This window comes from Rhagoletis pomonella, unplaced genomic scaffold, assembly GCF_013731165.1.
Source record: "Rhagoletis pomonella isolate Grant_MI unplaced genomic scaffold, Rhpom_1.0 Rhpom_scaffold_00006, whole genome shotgun sequence".
NCBI classification, from domain to species: domain Eukaryota; kingdom Metazoa; phylum Arthropoda; class Insecta; order Diptera; family Tephritidae; genus Rhagoletis; species Rhagoletis pomonella.
This window is the reverse complement of record NW_023458560.1, coordinates 70,876,777-70,882,112: the sequence shown is the minus strand read 5'-3', so window position 1 is coordinate 70,882,112 and position 5,336 is coordinate 70,876,777. Positions and strand designations below refer to the sequence as shown.

General features: G+C 37.6%; 1 protein-coding gene across 2 annotated transcripts in view; it reads left to right on the top strand.

Moving 5' to 3' along the window:
• Positions 1–576: 576 nt before the first annotated feature.
• Positions 577–5,336, top strand: part of LOC118741239 — an 8,286-nt gene continuing 3,526 nt past the window's right edge. The window contains exon 1 of one of the 2 annotated variants that reach the window (XM_036473153.1): positions 577–618. The gene's annotated coding sequence lies outside the window, so the exon portion shown is untranslated. Of the gene's footprint in view, positions 619–693; positions 790–5,336 lie in introns of those variants that run through there. The other variant, XM_036473151.1, reaches the window with a different exon arrangement.

Here is a 5,336-nt window from a genome sequence, read left to right as displayed (position 1 = left end):
TGGACCATGTAGTCTATTTGTGGTATATTGGAGTACTTACAAAAGTGTTCCTCTGTCATGCTGTAGCGGACCAACTCGTGTCTCTGCGCCAGCTTATTGTTTGTTATCCGATCACTGCTCGTGTTTTAACGAAATGTGATTGAAGTTGAGCATTTGAAAGCACATTTGCATGTCTGGCTGTAGCTGAACGTGTAGAGATGCTCGCTGTTAGTTCTTAGCTCCCAGCATGTTCGGGTTCGAATGTCGTCAGAGGCAACATTTAATTTTTAATTTTTGTCTTTGGTTTTTATTAATTTCAAAAAAAGCATATGCGAAGTGAAGAACAAAAGCGCATACAAACGAAAAAATATAACGACAATGTCATTGGAGTATGTTGGGAGTAGTTTTGTGCTACTCTGATGTAATGCAGAGATGGAGTATATGGTCCTGCCCTAGGACATCGCAATGTTAATTGGACCATATTTTTTATATGAATTGTGGTTAATTTTGGAGTACTCCTTGGTCCTTCGGGAGTACTCCTTACATGCATGCATGGAGTAGTCGCGATTTTTGCAGGGTACGACTCAAATTTATATCGCATCTGTGATTCCAACTCGTCGATTAATTGTACAAATACAGGTTAGAACTAAACTTTTCATTGTTTTCTGAAATGCTGGTGTTAGCTGATTTGTAATATTTACATATTTTATTTCAACAAATAGGGCTGCCCGGAACATGCCCTAAATGAACCTAAAAATGTCAAGAGGGGTAAGAATAGACGCGCATTTACGCCAGTAATGTCTGTTCCAGGTACTTAACGTTTTGCTTACTTACTAAGTATAATTCTGCTTTCTGTGTTGCCGGTGAAGGGGGCGGAAGTATTTTTGCGCAGAGCTTTCTGGGTAGGCGGTCTCCGTGAAATTCATTAAAAGTGGTTTTTGCAAATAACTTTCGAATGGATTAAAAAGGTTTACTTCCGCTTTCGGATTACTGTTATTAGCCTAAAACGCGTCGATTGATTTAAGTCGGCGTACTCGAAATTGGAAAAAGTCTCGAAAGTTAAGTTCAAAATTGTTCGAACACGAAAGCCAAGTTCGACAAATACGAAATGATTGTAAAACAATTGGGTACTGTTTATGAATTTGTACAACGATTTTGGATTGCTGTGCCTAAACGCGTGAATCGAATCGAAAACCTTTTATACACACTTGTAGACAACAGTTCACGCTTTATTAAAAAAATTAATTTACTATATCTGTGCACTAATTTAAGGTAATTCTCTAGGGTGGGGTAACAACCCCTAAAAAAGGTGCGGAAAAGTCGGGAGGGGTACCAAACGACGCGTTTCGGCGGGGGGGGAGATAATATTATTAACCATTTAAAAGTTATGAACAATAATAATTCACTTTTCCTTATGAGATGTGTGCACTGTTCAATCGCGATTTTTTATTAAAAATTTTCGCCTTTTTTGGTTACAATATCTTATTTAGATGAAAGTAAAAAGAAGAAGAAGTGTATAGTGTAAACTGAGTATAATAGCGCAAATGAAATGTGAAATAAAGTGGCAATACCAGCGATTTGAGGTTATAATAATTTTAGCAGGCGCAAAGTGTGTTTACTCTGTTTTATTAACGAAATATATAAAATAAAAGTTAATAAATGATTTGGTTTGCATAAAATAATAACCGGAAACGTTTTAGTAGTGTTTTAAAAGTGGAAACTGGTGATTTAGTGCATTTTTGACGTGGTAATTGCTCATAGAAAACAACGAAATTTAACAAAAGTTTTTTGTCCATAACTTTTAAATGGTTAATAATATTATCTCCCCCCCCCCTCCGGATTGTTATTAGGGGGGCCGAAACGCGTCGTTTGGTACCCCTCCCGACTTTTCCGCACCTTTTTTAGGGGTTGTTACCCCACCCTAGAGAATTACCGTTCCTTCGAATTCCTATCAGTTTTTTGCTTTGTCCATATTTTTTTTTTAAATAATTTTAAGGCCTGTCCATTCTCTTATGTTATACATCCACGTTGGCAGAACTCCTCCCATCACTGCTTTTTACAGATAATATGAAGGAATCAATTGACAGAAAGAACCGGAAATATGGCATACATATTATTTAGCTGTACAATCCTTGAATGGTCCGCGACATCACCCATTCTAATTAAATTCTTGCTTGCATTCTTATTGGTAGCGATAGCGAGAGATTAGTTTATTGTTGTTAAATACTACTTCTGGTTTACTATAAAAAACTTCGTTAATACCTTTTCTGACAACATTTCGAAGATTGTTTTTTGTTATTAGACTACTTTTACACAGTTCAAGTATTGAATTCAATTCTGCTTGCATGTGGAAGAGAGGGGGTGAGAAGAAAAGGGACGAGTACACATGCGTCTGTACCGTCAAGTCGTTTCAACTTTCTTGCTTTGCTTTTGGCATTTTCGTTGCTTCCCATTTAAAGAACCAAAAACTTGAATTCAACAGAATTGAAACGTGTAAAAGCAAATAGAAAACACAAAAGAGAATGAGCAAGAATTGCTTTCAAGTACTTGAATCATGTAAATCGGGTGTTGGTTGTAACCCCTGATTTGTTGTAAAAAAGGCGAATTAATATTACAACAAACACATTTATTTTGACAATCTGTACAACTGCAGCGAAAATAACGCAGTATAGACAGTAACCAACCTTTTTGGGTTGTTGTTGTAGTAATCGTTGTTGGTGTAGTTATATTCACTCCTGAGGAAGGCACGGGGTTGTGTGCTGCTATTTAATGGCCTTCCTCAGCCTTTTTCTTAGATTTCTGGGTTGTGTGCTGCATTATTATTAGATAAATAAATTTAAGCATTTTACAAATCGTGATTTTATTAAAAGAAAATTATAAATGGTGTTGAAAAACCAAACAAACGCTCGTGCGAAAGCTTTATTTTTGTGTGTTGTTAAAAATTATACATGGCGTATTGATGGCAATACAAGCAATAGTTGCGATCCCGTACGAGTCCGGACTAGTCAGAAACAGTCAGAATCAGTCAGATTTTACTGGAAATCGATCCCGTACTTGGTTCTCTGACTATTGAGAGGACAAAAAAGAGAGTAAATACGGTTCCCTCTCTGTCAGAAGTTACCAGTTTTAGTCCGAGAATTTTTTGCTGGTAAATTCTGGTAAATGTGTCAAACGATCAGCTGTAGTGTGTTTGGCAACCAAATTGTAAACAAAAGAAAAGTGCACTCTGCTAGTTCATGTTGAAAAGTATTTAATTACTTGTTTAAGTGGATTCTAATGAATTTGAAAGTATTTTTGGTTATTTACATGTGTGAGCTGAGTGTGTTTACATACAAAATAAGCAAAAATTTACAACCAAAATTTGGAGGTTATGTTGAAGTTGACAGAAGTTACCATTTTTTACTAGAAAGCGATCCCGTACTTTTCAATGTTACTCTCTCGCTCTGAGCGAATTTTTATTTTTTGACAGTTTTACTAGTCGGAGTCCGAGGAATACGGGATTGCACCTAATGTATTCTTTTGTGGATTTTATGTTATTTGAGAATTTAGACAACGTGCGAGCTGCCAGGTTCTGTTATCAATATAATTAACACAAGCTTTTCCGCGTGGTTGCCTTTCAATAAGTAGAATAAACAAATATTCGCAAATAAATTGGATTTATTTTATAACCGACAACTAACGTACGCTTTTTGTTCTTTTCTCCAGTTTGATTTTGACTCTTTATTACCGCCAACAACTTTATGTGTATACATATTTTCAAGCTGTCAAAATTTTGCTCGTGGGACTACAGCTAGGTAAAAACTATGGCATTCGTATTGACAACGAGAAATCTCAAAATTTTTGTTTGGTCTTTCTAAATTTTCTCGTTTTTATCAGTTGGCAAAGGCCCTCAGTGGCAGCGCTCCGAGCGTTGAGATAGTAATTTCATGTCAATTAGTAGAAAAGTTCCATGTTTAAAAAAGTTTTTATTATGGCGAGAAAATTTTACATTTCTGCTGTGCCAATTCGTAACTTTTTACTGCTGGAGATTTTTGACAGTTGCTCTGGTGCAAAAGAAGTTGAACAATTAAAATCAGAAATTATACACAAAAGACTTCTCTTTACTGACTTTTATTCTTCTAGAACTAAAAGCCATGCATTTATTAGACGCCTTAGTAATAAAATTAGAACAAAAAAGTTCTTCAAAACCGTCAGGCCGGGTTGAAAATTTTAATTCACCTAATAGTTAACAAAAATTTACAATCCGTAGTACTTTTCTATCCACTCGCAAATGCCGTTTGCACAAAAAAGGTTATGAAATGCGTTGTATTCAAATCGTTTAGAAAATGAGTCATTTATGTATACCATTTTATGTGGAATTATTCAATAAATTTCGTTTTACACTATACTTTTTGAAACTATTTGGAGGTAATTATTTTTTGTTGATTAAAAGCAACCCTGCGTGCTTGGATGGCGTGTGTACCAATAATTTCATCCCTAGCATATTCAGCCCCGAGGAAGGCAGTCGCCAAATTCACCGAAGGTTGTTTACTGGTTATATTGTGGAAAATAATTCGCTGGTTGTTGTTGTTGTTGTTACTGTTTTTGTAGCGGCTACAACAACCCCGCTCAGATCGGTTAGTCCCTCAATTGTTCTCGTCAAGCTTTACTAGCGGTAGCCCCAGCAAGCGTGCAGCCTCGATGCGGTCTGTCCATAGGGACAGGGGCGTTAGTGAGGTGGCATTCAGAGGGCAAGCGAAGAGATGCTGTGAGTCATGGGGCGACTCTCCGCATGCCGGGCATTCGTTAAGAACATCCTCGTTTAATCTGCTCAGGTATGAGTTCAACCTGCTGCAGTAACCAGAGCGCAGTTGGGCTATTGTGGTCCGAGTCTCCCGAGGCAGACGAAGTTCTGTCTTGTCCACGTCTGGTGGTTGTGTGCCCAGAACGGCATTCACAGGTCGGGAGTCTACATAACTCGAGACTGCCTCTGTGAATGCCGTTCAAGGCCTGTAGGAAAGCTGTCGGGTCCAGAGGTTGTTTGATGAATTCCCCGGTAACAGCACCTGGTATAGATTCGCCTAGGTACAACCGCAGCGAAAATCTAATTCGCCGGTAACACCACCTTTTATAGATTCGCCTTGTCTCGTATAGATTCGCCTTGTTGATATTCTTGGACCAGTTGATTTCTTCGCCTTACATGTGTTGTTTTTGCTTTTACTGATTGCTACCACCTTGTATAAATTCGCCTTAGTTATTGTTACGATTATCCTCGAAACCTTGAGGGATTTCCCACATATACTCGGGCTCGTATCGCTGGATTGTTAAATGAATGCTAACGATGACCAAATTGTAGTACAATTAACTTTATTGTACAA